Source organism: Heteronotia binoei, chromosome 9, assembly GCF_032191835.1.
Source record: "Heteronotia binoei isolate CCM8104 ecotype False Entrance Well chromosome 9, APGP_CSIRO_Hbin_v1, whole genome shotgun sequence".
Classification (NCBI taxonomy): domain Eukaryota; kingdom Metazoa; phylum Chordata; class Lepidosauria; order Squamata; family Gekkonidae; genus Heteronotia; species Heteronotia binoei.
In genome coordinates this window covers 121410269-121429172 of record NC_083231.1, presented here as the reverse complement: position 1 = coordinate 121429172, position 18904 = coordinate 121410269, and positions in this window count along the sequence as shown.

Sequence of the window (18904 nt, the reverse complement as noted above, 5' to 3'; positions counted from 1 at the left end):
CACATAAGAACATAAGAGAAGCCCTGTTGGATCAGGCCAGTGGCCCATCCAGTCCAGCACTCTGTGTCACATAAGAACATAAGAGAAGCCTTGGTGGATCAGGCCAGTGGCCCATCCAGTCCAGCACTCTGTGTCACATAAGAACATAAGAGAAGCCCTGTTGGATCAGGCCAGTGGCCCATCCAGTCCAACACTCTGTGTCACATAAGAACATAAGCGAAGCCATATTGGATCAGGCCAGTGGTCCATCCAGTCCAACACTCTGTGTCACATAAGAACATAAGAGAAGCCTTGGTGGATCAGGCCAGTGGCCCATCCAGTCCAGCACTCTGTGTCACATAAGAACATAAGAGAAGCCCTGTTGGATCAGGCCAGTGGCCCATCCAGTCCAACACTCTGTGTCACATAAGAACATAAGCGAAGCCATATTGGATCAGGCCAATGGCCCTCCAGTCCAACACTCTGTGTCACATAAGAACATAAGAGAAGCCATGTCGGATCAGGCCAATGGCCCATCCAGTCCAACACTCTGTGTCACATAAGAACATAAGAGAAGCCTTGGTGGATCAGGCCAGTGGCCCATCCAGTCCAGCACTCTGTGTCACATAAGAACATAAGAGAAGCCCTGTTGGATCAGGCCAGTGGCCCATCCAGTCCAGCACTCTGTGTCACATAAGAACATAAGAGAAGCCCTGTTGGATCAGGCCAATGGCCCATCCAGTCCAACACTCTGTGTCACATAAGAACAGAAGAGCAGCCCTGTTGGATCAGGCGAGTGGCCCATCCAGTCCAACACTCTGTGCCTCATAAGAACATAAGAGAAGCCTTGGTGGATCAGGCCAGTGGCCCATCCAGTCCAACACTCTGTGTCACATAAGAACAGAAGAGCAGCCCTGTTGGATCAGGCCAATGGCCCATCCAGTCCAACACTCTGTGTCACATAAGAACAGAAGAGCAGCCCTGTTGGATCAGGCCAGTGGCCCATCCAGTCCAACACTCTGTGTCACATAAGAACAGAAGAGCAGCCCTGTTGGATCAGGCCAGTGGCCCATCCAGTCCAACACTCTGTGTCACATAAGAACAGAAGAGCAGCCCTGTTGGATCAGGCCAGTGGCCCATCCAGTCCAACACTCTGTGTCACATAAGAACATAAGAGAAGCCCTGTTGGATCAGGCCAGTGGCCCATCCAGTCCAGCACTCTGTGTCACATAAGAACATAAGAGAAGCCCTGTTGGATCAGGCCAGTGGCCCATCCAGTCCAACACTCTGTGTCACATAAGAACAGAAGAGCAGCCCTGTTGGATCAGGCCAGTGGCCCATCCAGTTCAACACTCTGTGCCTCATAAGAACATAAGAGAAGCCTTGGTGGATCAGGCCAGTGGCCCATCCAGTCCAACACTCTGTGTCACATAAGAACAGAAGAGCAGCCCTGTTGGATCAGGCCAGTGGCCCATCCAGTCCAACACTCTGTGTCACATAAGAACAGAAGAGCAGCCCTGTTGGATCAGGCCAGTGGCCCATCCAGTCCAACACTCTGTGTCACATAAGAACAGAAGAGCAGCCCTGTTGGATCAGGCCAATGGCCCATCCAGTCCAACACTCTGTGTCACATTTAGAACAGAAGAGCAGCCCTGTTGATTCAGGCCAGTGGCCCATCCAGTCCAACACTCTGTGTCACATAAGAACATAAGGGAAGCCCTGTTGGATCAGGCCAGTGGCCCATCCAGTCCAACACTCTGTGCCTCATAAGAACATAAGAGAAGCCTTGGTGGATCAGGCCAGTGGCCCATCCAGTCCAACACTCTGTGTCACATAAGAACATAAGAGAAGCCCTGTTGGATCAGGCCAGTGGCCCATCCAGTCCAGCATTCTGTGTCACAGAAGAACATAAGAGAAGCCCTGTCGGATCAGGCCAATGGCCCATCCAGTCCAACACTCTGTGTCACACAGTGGCCACTATATGTGTGTGTGTGTATATTATATATACACACACACACAAATATACATACATACATATACACACATATATATACCCATACACATGCACACACACACACATATATATACTGTGGCTAATAGCCACTGATGGACCTCTGCTCCATATTTGTATCCAATCCCCTCTTGAAGTTGGCTATGCTTGTAGCCGCTACCACCTCCTGTGGCAGGGAATTCCATGTTAATCCCCCTTTGGGTGAAGAAGTACGGTACTTCCTTTTATCCGTTCTAACCCGACTGCTCAGCAATTTCATGGAATGCCCACGAGTTCTCGTATTGTGAGAAAGGGAGAAAAGGACTTCTTTCTCTGCTTTCTCCATCCCATGCATAATTCTCCATCCCATGAATAATTTTTTGATTATTTACCGAATGCAAATGGGGATTTGTGCTAATGTCGTCATGCTACTTTATATATTCTGAAGTCTCATGGTATTTAAGTATTTACTTTCACGACTGGAGATATTTTGATTGATGTATCCATGAGTTTTAACCATTTTAAAGGTGGCTTATATTATGTTTAGGGTTCTTAATTCTATCCTGTTCTTTAGATTCAATAGAAATTCTGTTTATGGCAGAAAAGAAGGGGGGGAAAAAAGAGAAGAAAGCAGATTTTGACAAACAGCTCCTGCCTCTCCGTTGCTCTCTCACCCAGAAGAAGAATTGAAGCCCCAGACATGTTGCCCCCAGACAGTTCACTGTCCAAAGAAGTAGGGAGCGCTTGGATGATGTGGCCACAGCAATGCTGGATGGGCACTTTCAGCTGCACCAATGGGCCCTCCCCAGATATTGGTTTTTCCAAAACGGGAGGCTGCCAGTTGTTTCCCTTTTGCAGGTGTGTCGAGCTAAAAATCGAGTTTTGCAGAATCTCTGGAAACTTCTGCAGACTTCAGGCACGTCTGAAAAGGTGAGCGACAGATGAAAATAAATAAAAGCATTTACTTACATAGTCTGGACAGTCTTTGACCTTTCTTGACCTGGGATCCGGCTTGAACCCTCAGGTTGAAGTAGCAGGTGATGCTAGATCAGGGGTGTCAAACAAATTTGTTATGAGGGCTGGATCTTCACCTTGTCAGGCCGGGCCATGTGTGTCATGAAATGTAATGCCAGATAGGGGAGATATGAACTTTGTAAAGGACACAGGCAAACACACAGACTCAGCCTAATCCACCTCACTGGCTCGCTGAGCCTTGGCCAACTGAAGGAAGAGAGGCTTGGCTCATTAGCTCTGCTGTGCGATTGAGAGAGCCTGGCAAAGCAAGCTCTCCTTCCCCCACTTCCTCCCCAAGGGAGGGGAGGTGCTCCCGTGCGATTGAGCAAGCCTGGCGAAGTAAATGGTGATGCAGAAGGGAGCAAGAGGGGGAGAAGGAAGCAGACGACAGTGAGTTGCTCGCGGGTTTGAATGGAGCCTTACGGGGGTCTGATTTGGCCCCCCCCCCGGGCCACATGTTTGACACCCTTGGAGTAGAGGTTCCACAGCTCCGATCCTGTGAGCTCCTGCCCAAAATGGGGCTTGCCCCCCCCCCCAATGAAGACCAAAGTCAGCCCTTGATGGGGCACACCACAAAGGAAACGAGAGCCATCCCGCTTAACTTGAAGAACCTTTATTCACCACTGAATCATAAAATAGCTCTTATAACATGTAGCTGTATTTTCCTTTTTTTTAAATACGCATTGTTTACATTCGGCAAAGTTGAAAAGCAACGACATCAAAGTGCATTTACAGATGATAGTTCTGCCCCCCCAAGTGTCCCCCCCCCAAAGACAAAGGTCTCCCAATGGGGTCGAGAGAGTCACCAGAACGAATATCAAGACAGGCCGTTCTCGGGTCACTCCCTTAGCGAACGAAAGCCCCCTTTCTCTCTGGCCTGGCGTTCTCCGCTCTCGTCTCACGTTGCCTTTTGCCAATTCGTCCTTTCGTGAAAGAAAACCCATCTCTTCTTCCTCGCAGTGCAAAAAAGGTCTCCCTTCCTGTTCCATAGACTTGTCTCCAATTCCTTGCATGGGGTGGTTCCTAAAGCACGGACCTTCCAATGGCAGATAAGGCACGGAGAGCATACCCTTGTAGCAACCTGGTTGCGTATTTTATATTATAATAAGCTTCCTGTGTGTAGCTCCACTATACGATAAACGTAATTGAAATCCCCAGGCTCCACACGGAGGTTGTGCAACAAACAGAGAATTACGGCAGAGAGAGACAGGAGAAAACCCTACGGTTCCGTGATAACCAGCCTCTAAAGAAGCAGTAAGACAACTATACAAATCTACAAAGCAAACCACTATAAGAGACTTTTGTAAAATTGTAACTTAACTGGGTGCAAAGAACTGAAATCTTGCCATGCTCTGCTAAAGTTGTTGAAAGCCGGTCAAAACTTCTAGTGAAACGAGGGAATATATAGAGTACTACCTCGTCGCTGTGCGACGCTGTGTACTAAATACATTTGGAATTGGAACCATTCAGATACACTACAGGGTCTCCTCAGGAGCTACTGGACCGAGAATTCCTTTGAATGTGGATTTATTTTCGTCTACGTGGGACTGTTTATCATGAACTTTCAAAGACGATGTCCTTTATTTTCACTTTAGGTGTTCTGTCTATCAGGGTACGTTTATAAGATGGTTTGTCTGAGAGTGTTTTGAATATTATAGAAGTTTGTTTTGTAAATTTGTATGTTCGTCTTATTGCTCCTTTGGAGGCTGGTTATCACGGAACCTTAGGGTTTTCTTCTGTCACTCCACATGGAGGCTGGCAACCCTAAAGGATTCCATCTAGTGGGGGTCATGATGCAGATCCAGTTTGGTGTAGTGGTTAAGTGTGTAGACTCTTATCTGGGAGAACTGGGTTTGATTCCCCACTCCTCCACTTGCACCTGCTAGCATGGCCTTGGGTCAGCCATAGCTCTGGCAGAGGTTGCCCTTGAAAAGGCGGCTGCTGTGAGAGCCCTCTCCAGCCCCACCCACCTCACAGGGTGTCTGTTGTGGGGGAGGAAGGTAAAGGCGATTGTGAGCCGCTCTGATACTCTTTGGAGTGGAGGGTGGGATATAAATCCAATATCTTCATCTACCTCACAGGGTGTCTGTTGTGGGGGGGGGAAGGGAAAGGAGATTGTGAGCCGCTCTGAGACTCTTCGGAGTGGAGGGCGGGATATAAATCCAATATCTTCATCTGCCTCACAGGGTTACTGTTGTGGAGGGGGGGGGGGAGGTAAAGGAGATTGTGAGCCGCTCTGAGACTCTTCGGAGTGGAGGGTGGGATATAAATCCAATATCTTCATCTACCTCACAGGGTGTCTGTTGTGGGGGAGGAAGGGAAAGGAGATTGTGAGCCGCTCTGAGACTCTTTGGAGTGGAGGGTGGGATATAAATCCAATATCTTCTTCTACCTCACAGGGTGTCTGTTGTGGGGAAGGAAGGTAAAGGAGATTGTGAGCTGCTCTGAGACTCTTCAGAGTAGAAGATGGGATATAAATCCAATATCTTCATCTACCTCACAGGGTGTCTGTTGTGGGGGGGGGGGGAAGGTAAAGGAGATTGTGAGCCACTCTAAGACTCTTTGGAGTGGAGGGCGGGATATAAATCCAATATCTTCATCTACCTCACAGGGTGTCTGTTGTGGGGGAGGAAGGGAAAGGAGATTGTGAGCCGCTCTGAGACTCTTTGATGGTGGGATATAAATCCAATATCTTCATCTACCTCACAGGGTGTCTGTTGTGGGGGAGGAAGGGAAAGGAGATTGTGAGCTGCTCTGAGACTCTTCGGAGTAGAGGGTGGGAGTAGAGCACTGAAATGTATAATTTACAATGGTTTAACTGTTTATTTAATTTTAACTTATGAATGTAATTTTATTTGTTTTAATCGCTCAATTGTTTGTTGTAATATTGTATTTATTATCATGGTATATACCGTGTCATGTTAGCTGCCCTGAGCCTGCCTTTGGCGGGGGAGGGCGGGATACAAAAATAAATTTATTATTATTATTATTATAAATCCAATATCTTCATCTACCTCACAGGGTGTCTGTTGTGGGGGAGGAAGGGAAAGGAGATTGTGAGCCGCTCTGAGACTCTTCGGAGTGGAGGGCGGGATATAAATCCAATATCTTCATCTACCTCACAGGGTGTCTGTTGTGGGGGAGGAAGGTAAAGGAGATTGTGAGCCACTCTGAGACTCTTCAGAGTGGAGGGTGGGATATAAATCCAATATCTTCATCTACCTCACAGGGTGTCTGTTGTGGGGGAGGAAGGGAAAGGAGATTGTGAGCCGCTCTGAGACTCTTCGTAGTGGAGGGCGGGATATAAATCCGACATCTATCTAGAGGTCCAGCCATGGCTACTACTAGCTATGATGACTAAGTAGACTTCTGTATTCAGCAGCAGCGAACTTCTGGATGCCAGTGCTAGGGGACAGCATTGCAGAAAAGCCTTGCCCTCTCTACCCTGTTTGTTGGCCACTGCATAATACAGAGTGCTGGAACATGGGTTGACCAGCATCACAGTATTGACTGGATACTCAGGGCCGGCTCGCTTGCTAGGCAGATTAGGCAGTAGCCTAGGGCGCCTAGTTTGCCTGCACCCCAGCACCCTCCCCTTGTTGATTTCAATGCCAGAACGGGCTCTAGCGTTGCATTCTCGGCTATCCAAAGGAGCACCCCCTCCCCGCTGATCAGGTGATCGGCAGGTAAAGCCGCGCCACTTGGCTGCGCTCCCTGTCAGGACCAGCATCCTTAAAGGGTGACCCTGCTGCCGCTGACTCCTCTCCCATCCAGGAAGTGGGGAGGAGAGGAGTCAGCAGCAGTGGGGCTGCCCTTTCGGAATGCTGGTTCTGACAGGGAGAGTGGCTGTGCTGCATAGTTTTATGAACTATGAAGCTGCCTTATACTGAATCAGACCCCTCTCGGTCCATCAAAGTCAGTATTGTCTACTCAGACTGGCAGCGGCTCTCCAGGGTCTCAAGCTGAGGTTTTTCACACCTATTTGCCGGGACCCTTTTTTGGAGATGCCGGGGATTGAACCTGGGACCTTCTGCTTCCCAAGCAGATGCTCTACCACTGAGCCACAGTCCCTCCCCGACCTGCTGATCGCCTGATCGGCGGGGGGAGGCGTGCCTTTGGATATCCGGGAATGTGGTGCTAGAGCCTGTTCCGGCATTGAAATTGACATAGGGTGGGGAAGGGAGCGGGGAGGAGAAGGTGTGATGGGGAGCGGGGGAGTCAGGGGGCGTAGAGCCGCACGAGGATGCACCATGCAGGAAATTCACAAATTTGTGCTGTAATTAGCAGTGGAATACTCTCCACAGCCCTCACCGTTTTGTGAGCTGTTTGATTTTAAATGGAAGTGTAGGAAGTCCGGCAGTGTAGGCATACTTTAAAAGGCAGATCTCTTTGTGTTTTGGGATGTGAGCATCCAATTCAATTAAAGTTTCCTGGTTTCTGGTACTTTGGGAGAGGGTGTTAAAATTTAATGGGATTGGAATGCTCATTAAATTTCAGACAACAAAATGGAGCATGCCCCAAATCTGCAATAAAGGCATCTGAATTTTTCAGCCCAGCTTTGTAATGCGTAAAACCTGGAGTTTGGAGGTAATGCAACATTTGACAGGAACGGTAACTTCCTCCATTTGTAACCATTTCTTGCTGAAATAGTTTGCTGCTGTTTATGCTGTTGGTAAGGAATTCTAAAAATTTCCACTTTGTGATAGGCCGAATTCAAGCTTAATGGATTTAAACTGATATCAACAACAGTGATTTTGATGCTTTTTTAAAAAAAAATCAAGAAACCTCTCTGAATTCAGAAGCATTTATAATTTGTTGTCAACGGCTTTCATGGCCGGAGTCCATTGGCTGTTGTAGATTTTCCGGGCGGTGTGACTGTGGTCTTGGCATTGTGAGACCTTTCGCCAGCAACTGTGACTGGCACCTCAGAGGTGTAACCCAGAAAACTGGAGTTCTCTCTGGGTCAAACTGAGAAGAATTTGGTAGGCAGGTAATTTATATCTACTCAGGCAGGTGGGTTAGGGCTGAGTCATTATCTTGTGGGAGCTTCCTGGGCTGTGACATGCTAATGGAGGAGCTTACCTGAGAGGATTCTTTTATATATGGATTGGCTATAGAAATTCTAATCTTATCTGTAATGCTTTTGTAAGCTGTAGGGCATTTTGTATTTGTATCACAACATAATGACTCAGCTTGAACCCATCTGCCTGAGTAGATATAAATTACCTGCCTACCAACTTCTTCTCAATTTGACCCAGAGAGAACTTCAGTACTGTGGGTTATACCTCTGAGGATGCCAGTCACAGTTGCTGGAAAATGTCAGGACTCACAATGCTAAGACAATGGCCACACAGCCTGGAAAATCTACAACAAGCATTTATAATTTCCTGAACCTTCTGGAGGAGCCTCTATTAACTCTGCCACTATCTCATGCCCAAAAGTTTGCAAGCGCCAATGAAAGATTCCAGATTTAGAGAACCACCAGCAATGAATTGGCCACAATGAATTTGTTGATTGCCATATATATCATATCTATCCCTGCCCCCTCCCCCCCTTCACAGTTTCCCCACTCCCGTAAGGTTATGTGCTCTGTTATTTGGGATCTGTCTCAAGACACAGGGAAGGAGCGTTTTGGTATTCAGAACACTGGCACATTTCTGCTAAAGGCTAAAATATACATATATTTATAGAAATAAAAAAATAGCTTAAGAGATGAACTTCTTTCTTTCCTTCTGGCACACCGACACATTTTTTCACAACTTCAGAATGAACAATTAACTCTTAAGTGCTTCCGCAAACCTTTCCAACTTTTCTGGCTGCGAAATCCCTTTGATTATCTCGAAGAAGGTACCTGTCACAGCGGCGTTGACTCTGTCATGGGCTCCGGTTCCTTCTGGGCATGTGCTAGGGTTGCCAGCTCATGGGTGGGGAATTCCTGGAGATCTTAGGGGTAGAGCCAAGGGAGGGTGAGGTTCAAGGAGGGTTTAATGCCACAGAGTTCCACCCTCTGAAGCAGCCATCTTCTCCAAGGGAACCTATTTCTGTAGCCTGGAGTTCAGTAGTAATTTCTGGAGATCTTCAGTCCTCACCAAGAGGCTGGCAACCCTAGCATGTGCATGTCCCTTTTGCCTACAGGACTTCTACACAAGGGGGAACACAGCATTGGCTATCCCTCCTCCCCCTTTTGGCTAGGGTAATCTACTCTTTGTTGGGAAATTCCTGGAGATATGTGGGTGGATTCTGGTGAGGACGGGATAATGAGGAGGAACCTCGGTGGGACATAATGCCATAAAGTCCACCCTCAAAAGCAACCGTTTTCTCCAGAGGAACTGAAGATCAATTGTAATTTTGAGAGCTCTTTAGATTCCACCTGGAGGCTGCCAACCTTATTAAGGACTTTGGACAAATCCACGCAAATTGATATATCGTCCGATATACAAGGATAACGCTTGTAGAGAATTTCCATGCCCGATTACATGTAGCAATGTGGTCTGAATGGCTCAGTTTTAGAATAAACACCCCCTACCTGGTTTTCCTGGCAAATGAGATTCCCCACAGTGTAGGGTGATCGCACAAGTTATCCATGTTATCTCATTCTGTCTCTGGGTTGGTTGTGATTTTGTAGGCCCAACATGTGGAATGGCGCAAGATTGGATGCCCTGAAAAGCTCAGCTGTCACTAGTACATGCTGCTAGTAATTACAAGAGGAATGGATGTTTCCCATGCACCCCTTCCTGCGGCAGCCTGCAGTCTCCCCCAAAACCAGGCTCAAAGGTTGCAAGATCCTCAGGAAAAAGTGTAGGACACAATGCGGCCTGAGAAGGGAATCCATGGGAATTTTAATCTGCCTTCCCCTACACAGACTAAAATTCCCATGGACTTCTGCTCACAACCTGAGTTCGATTCTAGCGGAAGCTGGTTCAGGTAGCTGGCTCCGGGTTGACTCAGCCTTCCATTCTTCCGAGTTTGGTAAAAGGAGTCCCCAGCTTGCTGGGGGGACAGTGTAGATGACTGGGGAAGGCAATGGCAAATCACCCCGTTCAAAAGTCTGCTGTGAAAACATTGTGATGCAACGTCACCCCAGTCGGAAATGACTGGTGCTTGCACAGGGGACTACCTTGACCTTTCCCCCCTACACAGGATCCACTTTAGAATCAATCCCTCTTTTTAAAATATGTTCCTAGCTCTCGTGGCTGACTTGTTTTCAACATGTCGATTTAGCGCCTCTCAGGTGACCAAACAAGGTTTCCCATCATGCTTTTTGCCCCTCCCAAACAAACTATAAATTGTGCAAAATAAGGACCGTAATGCCTGTTAGCCCAACTTGCATCCTGGGTTCAAGTCTCAGAATTCCATTTTGTCTGTTACAGAATTCTGTGTCTGAACTCAGGATTTCAAGGACTTCCCCCAGCCCGCCTGTCTGTCCATTCATTGCTCCTGCAAATTCTCTTGACAGTCTAATCTAAAACCCGGGGCTCTACGAAGTACTCCTCTTTCAGTCTCTTCTTGTCTCTTTCTGCGCCTCTGCTGGGAATTCATCTGAGCGTGCCAATACGGGCTTTCTTTTAAAGAAGAAAGAAACCTCAGAGCCTCTGTAAAGATCTGACCATTTAATCCTCCGATCAATGTTCCCATTTATGAGGATTTCATATCTTTTAATGAGATTCTCTGAAACAGCGTCTACAAGGGGCTTGTCTCCAGGGGTCCTTGAATTGAGATGTGTGGAGAGGATTTTTTTCATGAACACGGAGGGGGGGAATGGCAGGGAATCAGCCCCCTCCGCTTCCAAACAGGAGATAGGCAGCCCTATAATGCTTCATCCAAGGGTCTCGGGATGATCTGCGTGGCTCTCCACCATTTCATCCCCACAACAGCTTTGCAAGGTAAGATAGGCCAAGCAAGTGTGATTGGTCCAAGATCGCCCAGTGAATTTCAGCATGGCCCAATGTAGGGTTTTTTTGTTGCAGGAAATCCTTTGCGTATTAGGCCACACACCCCTGATATAGCCACTCCTCCAAGTGCTCACAGGGATCTTAGTACGGGACCTACTATAAGCTCCAGAAAGATTGGCTACATCAGGGGTGTGTGGTCTAATATGCAAAGGGGTTCATGCTACAAAAAAAAAAGCCCTGGAGCACCATAAGGAATTTTTGTAGGGTTTTGTTTTTCACAGTGAAAGGTGCTATTGGGGGGGGGGGGTGGAGAGAAGAGAAATTTGATTCCAATAGAGTATCTCTCTGCTTGACACATATTGCTGATTGTGGGGCATCGCCTGCCCATTTCAGCCGTGACCAGGGCTTTTTTTGTAGCAGGAACTCTTTTGCCTATTAGGCCACGCCCACCTGATGTAGCCAATCCTCCCAGAGTTTGCAGGGCTCTTAGTAGAGGGCCTGCTGTAAGCTCCAGGAGGATTGGCTACATCAGGGAGTGTGGCCTAATAGGCAAAGGAGTCCTTGCTGCAAAAAAAGGCCTGGCCGCAATACAAGAAGGGGCGGAAATTCAAGCGTGGATTTATGTGAGCCGTTGGTCCCTAAAACCCAATTATGCCATTTACAGTTCTGTTTTATCTCCAACAGTTAAATACTTGTTAATGTTTCTATCCCCATGAGGGCATGGCAGTGATCCTATTTAAGCCTGGAATGCACATTTATCGCACTCTCCCTCCCCAATGCTGTGCTGACATCATTTTCAAACAACTTTCTTCTTCTTTTTTTTTTTGGCTTAAATTTAAATTTACTCCCAAAAGTTCAGGGGGACGACGCAGCCAACATTGAGCACTGTCAATTCCTATCGGTTAAAAAAGCAAGTACCACTCTTTCCCATGGAAACCAGCGAGATGTGCTGAATTTTGGCTGGACTGAGCTTAGGGGTGCGAACTGCAGGTTGAAGAATTCCTGGAGATTTGGTGTTGGAGACTGTGGAAAGGAGTACAGTTACCCTGGCAACTGGCAGACAGTGGGGAGCTTTTACCGGCAGCAAACTGAGGCCTAGACAGTTTTTTTTTGTAGCAGGAACTCCTTTGCATATGCAGCCACACCCCCATGATGTAGCCAATCCTCCTGGAGCTTACAGCAGGCCCTGTATTAAGAACCTTTAAGCTCTTGGAAGATTGGCTGCATCAGGGGGTGTGGCCTACTGTGGAAAGGAGTTCCTGCTATGAAAAAAGCCTTGCCAGTGACGTAACTTCTGGTGTGCCCCAGAAGTGATGCTATCACATCGTTGACAATGTGGGGATGCTCTGGTGTTTCAGTAAAAACTCTATGGTAGAACTCGTAATGACAATCGAGCTCTTGCTCAAAGAACCAAGCATCTCCAGCAATGTGATGATGTCACTTCCGGTGCACGCTGGAAGTGATGTCCTTGCGTTGCCAGCAATGCTGCTGGTAAGTCCCGCCACTGCCCAGCTGGGGACTCTAGGAGCGTGGGGTTTGGGGAAAAGAGGAACCCCAGTGTGGTGTGATTCAATGGAGTCCACTCTCCAAAATATCCAGTTTTCTCCAGGGAGACTGATCCTTGTTGTCTGAAGATCAGGTGTAATTCTGGGAAATCTCCAAACTCCTGATTGTTGGTGATCTTTTGGATCTCTGCCTAACCAAAAAAGCACTTTTAAAACAAAAAAAGCAAAGCAAGCACAAAATATAGACCTGGCTCATCATTTTTAAGGTGCAGGGAAGATGGCACACAGATGGGGAGAATGAATCCCGGCTACCCTCCTATCGGCACCTATTTATCATTCCCTCTTTTCTGTTCTCACTGTGGCGTAAAGGGCAGCGGGGGTAACGGGGAGAAGGCCATGCTCCAATCAGACAGATTCATCACAGTAAGAGAGAGAACACAGTCGCACACCTATGGCTCCACTTACACCACAGCTCGTGAGCAGAAAAATGCCACCATAAAACCCAAAAGGGAGTCCTGCCATTTTGCTTAAAAAAATAAATCAATAGCTAGGCCATCCCATCGACAAAATAAATAAATAAATAAATACATAAATAAATAAATAAACTTTTTTGCTCTCCTCCCCCTCTCCATCCCCCCTCAACCCTCCAAATCTAGAGATGAACTATCCCGCCCCCCTCCCCAAAGACACTTTGGCCTCTGATCCAATAACCCTTTTTTAAAAATCTGTCCTTCCCTCTGGACACCGAGGTGGCAGCACAAAACCATGACTTCCCGTACGTACGACTTCCTGCATTGTACACGGTCAAGGGGTTGCGCTCTCTCGTTTTCCGTGCCCTTTGAAATGTGAGATTCCCGGATGCCGACGGTGGGGCAGGAAACTCTAGTTCGTTCCTCTCGGCCCTTCTGTCCAGTTGAACTCCATGGCTTGGAGGACTCGTTGGACAAAGATATAGCCCTCCTCAAAAAAGAAAGAAATGGTGTGGCATCCAGCGAAATGAAGTCAGGCAGGTACACTCCTGGATTAATCAGGGACCCCCAAGGCTTGGATTGAACAACCACAGGTCTGCAGTGGCGTTACCCGCAGGAGGACACAGAAATCAAGGGCGCAAAGACCGGATTCCGCTCTTCGGTTCTCTTTGCGCCAGAGGGAGGGAGTGACAGTCCCCCTGATGTCTTCTTTCGTGAAGGCGAGAAGGGGCAGAGAGAAGAAACAAAATGGTGCCAGTGGCAAGCAGCCTCAGGATCTGGCCTCTTCCACTGTGGACAGACGAGCAAAGAAATTCCGACTCCCAGTTAAAACAATCCCTTACGATGAGCAGATATCGACACATGCTGAGTAACTAGCTTTCTTTTTTAAAAACCCCTCTTCTTGGGTTTTTTGTTTTCTTTTAAAATCCTTTTATAGAAATAAATACTGACTTTTCTTGCATTTTTAAGGTTAAGTTTATTCAAGTGTCTGTGCTGTGTCGAGAACGACAGTTCGGCTCTGGTTCGTTGTTGCCGCCGGGAAAAAAAAGAAGCGTGTTAAAAAGTTATCAAAAGGTGGCGTTTTGCAGGCTTCATTCACTCCCCCTGCTTCTCTTTGAAGCTTTTCCCATTTCCCTCCCGTTTTTTTCAACTTTTCTGCTGGTTTCGAGGCATTCTTCGAGGGTTTTTTGTCCACGAACTCTTCGCGAATCTCTTCCGTGCATCCCTTTGCTGGCATTTTGAGTGCAGGGGGTTGACAAAATGGCCACCTTGACCATCAACGTGAGGGTGGCGCTCTCCAGGAAGGCCAAGTTTCCCAGCATGCAGTGTGCCTAGAGTTTTAGAATGAACGTTGTATTCTGGGGCCTCTTTTTCTTTGCAGCTCCTCCTACCCGGCCCGAGGAGGCATGGCCCTTTGTGCTCCCGGAGATGGGGATAGAAATACATGGCTGCGCGTTGTGCAAATCTTGCAGAAGAGTTTACAAAAATAGCTTAAACTCAAAACTAACTACAAGTTGGCTGTGAAAGGAGGCGGTAACTTGTGTTGGCAGAAATGGGTTTTAGTCTCCTCTCCCCCCCCCCCCCCACAAAAAAAACCCTCATCAGGATTCCGTTCTGGGTCCCAATTTATTTTTTTGTTTTTAAAGCAGACTTATGAGATTTTTTCAACTGAGGTCTTGAGGTCTGATCTCACGTTATTACAAGACGGCAGGGCTTTTTGTTTTGTAGCAGGAACTCCTTTGCATATTAGGCCGCACTCACCCTGATGTAGCCAATCCTCCTGGAGCTTACTGTAGGCCCTGGAAGAAGAGCCCTGTAAGTTCTTGGAGGATTGGCTATATCAGTGGGTGTGGTCTAATATGCAAAGGAGCTCCTGCTACAAAAAAAAGCCCTGCAGGAAGAAGAATTGCAGATTTATACCCCGCCTTTCTCTCTGAATCAGAGACTCAGAGCGGCTTACAATCTCCTTTATCTTCCTCCCCCACAACAGACACCCTGTCAGGAGGGTGGGGCTGGAGAGGGTTCTCCCAGCAGCTGCCCTTTCAAGGACAACTCCTGCGAGAGCTATGGCTAACCCAAGGCCATTCCAGCAGCTTCAAGTAGCAGAGTGTGGAATCGAAGAAGACTGCAGATTTATAGCCCGCCCTACTCTCTGAATCAGAGCGGCTTACAATCTCCTTTATCTTCTCCCCCTACAACAGACGCCTTGTGAGGTAGGTGGGGCTGAGAGGGCTCTCCCAGTAGCTGCCCTTTCAAGGACAAGCTCTGCCAGAGCTATGGCTGACCCAAGGCCATTCCAGCAGCTGTAAGCGGAGGAGTGGGGAATCAAACCCGGTTCTCCCAGATAAGAGCTATGGCTAACCCAAGGCCATTCCAGTAGCTGCAAGTGGAGGAGCGGGGAATCAAACCCGGTTCTCCCAGATAAGAGTCCACACACTTAACCACTACACCAAACTGGCTCTCTGTCGCACTAGCTTGGTGTGGCTGCTGCCTGCGTTGTCGCCAAGTTTGCCTCTCTCTGCCTCTCCCCCACAGCTTAGTCAAAGGGGCTTTTAAGAAGGTACCTGGAGCCTGCAGCAGGGGCTGTGGACAGTGGGGTAGGCGCTCTGACTCGGAGATAATTTGTGAGGGGGCCCCTGAGATTTTGACTATCTACTGGCCTCCACAGGGTTTAATCCGGCACTGGCAGTAGCTCATCTAGGCTTCCCAATCCCCAGGTCCCAGCGGGGGATCCCTTGGTTTTACAGGCTTCCCCCCTCCCCCAGCCAGCCGGCCGGCGGGGGAAGCTCCACCCCCACAGCCATTATGCACCTCCAGGAACGATTCCCATAGGGAATGATGGGGAATTGATCCACGGGTGGCAGGGGCTCTGGAGGGGCTGTTTTTTGAGGTAGAGGTGCCAAATTTTCAGTATAGCATCTAGTGCCTCTCCCCAAAATACCCCCCCAAGTTTCAAAAGGATTGGACCAGGGGGCCCGATTCTATGAGCCCCAAAAGAAGGTGCCCCTATCCTTCATTATTTTCTATGGAAAGAAGGCATTCTAAAAGGTGTGTGGTCCCTTTAAATGTGATGGCCAGAACTCCCTTTGGAGTTCATTTATGCTTGTCACATCCTTGCTCCTGGCTCTGCCCCCAATGTCTCCTGGCTCCACCCCCAAAGTCTCCAGATATTTCTTGAATTGGACCTGGCAACCCTAAGCTCATCCCACCAACCCTCAGTGGACTCTACCGCCCTGCCTCACTTAAGGCTCCAATCCACTCGCCCCGTCCTTCCACTTTTTGATCTGAATTAAACTCTGCAGACAGAACACTGCTTTGGAAGAGATCCAACCCAATGTCAAAGTCGGCTTTCTGCTTAGGGTTGCCAAGTCCAATGTAAGAAATATCTGGGGACTTTGGGGGTGGAGCCATGAGACATTAGGGGTGGAGCCAAGATCAAGGCTGTGACAAGCATAATTGAACTCCAAAGGGAGTTCTGGCCATCACATTTAAAGGGACGGCACACCTTTTCAATGCCTTCCTTCCATAGGAAATAATGAAGGATAGGGGCACCTTCTTTTGAGGCTCATAGAATTGGACCACCTGGTCCAATTGTTTTGAAACTTGGGGGATATTTTGGGGAGAGGCACTAGATGCTGTACTGAAAATTTGGTGCCTCTACCTCAAAAAACAGCCCCCTCCCAGAGCCCCAGATACCTGCGGATCAATTCTCCATTATTTTCTATGGGAATAAATCTCCATAGGGAATAACAGAGTTCCCAGCAGACATTTCCCTCCCCTCCCCCCTGCTTTCTGACGACCCTGAAGCGGGGGAGGGCCTCCAAACCGGGGGATCCCCTGCCCCCACCTGGGGATTGGCAACCCTATTTCTGCTGCAGGGGGGGGGGTGACTTTGAGGCTTAAGCATTTCCGTCACATCCCTGCCTTACCTTTTCTTGAATCCCCCTGGAGGAGGTTCCAACTTAAATCGGTAAGTGAATTCCATTGCTGAAATGTTCTGCAGTCAACCATAGAATTGAAAGGGACCTCCAGGGGCATCGAGTCCCCCCCGCCCCCCGCGCAATGCAGGAAATTCACAAACACCTCCCCGCCCACACCCCCAGAGACTCCTGCTCCATGCCCAGCAGATGAGGGGAGGGAAAACCCTCCGAGATCTCTGGCCAAATTGGCCTGGAAAAAATTGGCTTCCTGGCCCCAAAGTGGCAATCAGCATTTCCCTGGGCCTGTACGAAAGGGCCACAAGAAGCATCAATGCAACCCTTCCTGCCCTCCTTCCCATAATCTGCCTGAATTCATAGGATCTTCATTGCCGTCAGAAGGCCATCTAGCCTCTGTTTCAAAACCTCCAAGGAAGGAGAGCCCACCACTTCCTAAGGAGGAAGCCTGTTCCACTGAGGAACTGCTCTAACGGTCAGGAAGTTCTTCCGAATAGAGTCCTAGAGTTGGAAGGGATCTCCAGGGCCATCTAGTCCAACCCCCTGCACAAGGCAGGAAACCCACAAACACCTCCCCCAAAATTCACAGGAACTTCATTGCTTTCAGATGGCCATCTAGCCTCTGTTTCAAAACCTCCAAAGAAAGAGAGCCCACCATCTCCCAAGGAAGCCTGTTCCACTGAGGAACCCCTCTAACTCTCAGGAAGTCCTTCCTAAGGTTTAGCCGAAAACTCTTTGTATTTAATTTCAACCCGTTGGTTCTGGTCCGACTTTCTGGGGGTATATTGCTCAATGTTTTCATCTACGTTTGCTGCAAGCCTAATTCACATATAATGTGGTATCAGGATTGTACCACTGCAAATAGGTTGGAGCTGGGTATTCACACGACTGCTTCCCTACAATAAATGAATACAGAGGGATAGCCTATCAGGGAGACTGGTTTTAGCCTATCACCAACTCCTCATTCTTAAATCTGTGAAAACCTACCTTTCAGTTTTTTATCCTACAGAGACTACAGCTAAAGTACAAATTATAATGTTAACTGTCACGGTTCCTCCCCACCCCCCAAAAAGAAAAAAAAAAAAAGAATCCTGGGAATTTAAGTCTGGCCAGGGTACCAGTTATTTTTCCGGATCCCTAGTTTCCCCTTATAGAACTACAAGTCCCAGGATCCTCTGGGGGGAAAGAAATCGCTATTTAACCGCTTCAGGTCTGTGGTGCAGTTATTCCCAAACGTTAGACCCCTGTTCCTTCTTATCTGTGGTGCGGTACAACCCAATCAGGGCTTTTTTTGTATCAGGAACTCCTTTGCATGTCAGGCCACACCCCTCCCCTCTTATGTAGCCATTCTTCCAAGAGCTTACAAGGCTCTTCTTACAGGGCCTACTGTAAGCTCTTGGAGGACTGGCTACATTGGGGGGTGCGGCCTAATATGCAAAGAAAGGAATTCCTGCTTCAAAAAAGCCCTGAACTCAATATATAACTGATCAATTTAATTTGCAGTTCTGATAAAGGAACGTTTGGGTCTCCTTGGGTGCAGAATTTCAACGTTTCCTTTTGGCACAGAGTACACGAACCCTGATAATATCGTTTTTTCTTTGGGAGGGGAAAAAAAAACCTTAATAGGCTTTTTGCAATGGCCATTTTTGGCACGACTGGCTTTCCCTTTCTATCTCTTTCTAGCTGTTGTCTTGGAAACTCAACATCTAAGGGATAAGAAGAAATTCAAATAGGATGGCCCCCTTGTTTTCTTTTAGGGCCACCAAACACCAGATAAGAATTCAACAGATGGGGGCTTCCTCCTTGGACGTTCTAGGAATCGAGTAGCTCAGGTGTCTCCAAAATGGCACCTGTGGGCATTAATGTGCCCCCGGCACTTTTTCAAGTGCCTTCCAAGGGTGTTTAGAAAGCGAGTGGGGCAAGGACAGGTATCAGATCAGCCACTGGAGAACTGATTGGCCAAGAAGAACTTCAAAAACGCTTCAGTGACAGCTCCTGCCACATTCTTGGTTTTTATTCTTGCACATCCCCGAGTGTGCATGTATGTGCGCAGCCATTTTTGTTGTTGTTGGCTTCCCCTCCCACGGTGGCCATTTTGTGGTTGGCTCCACCTCCCACG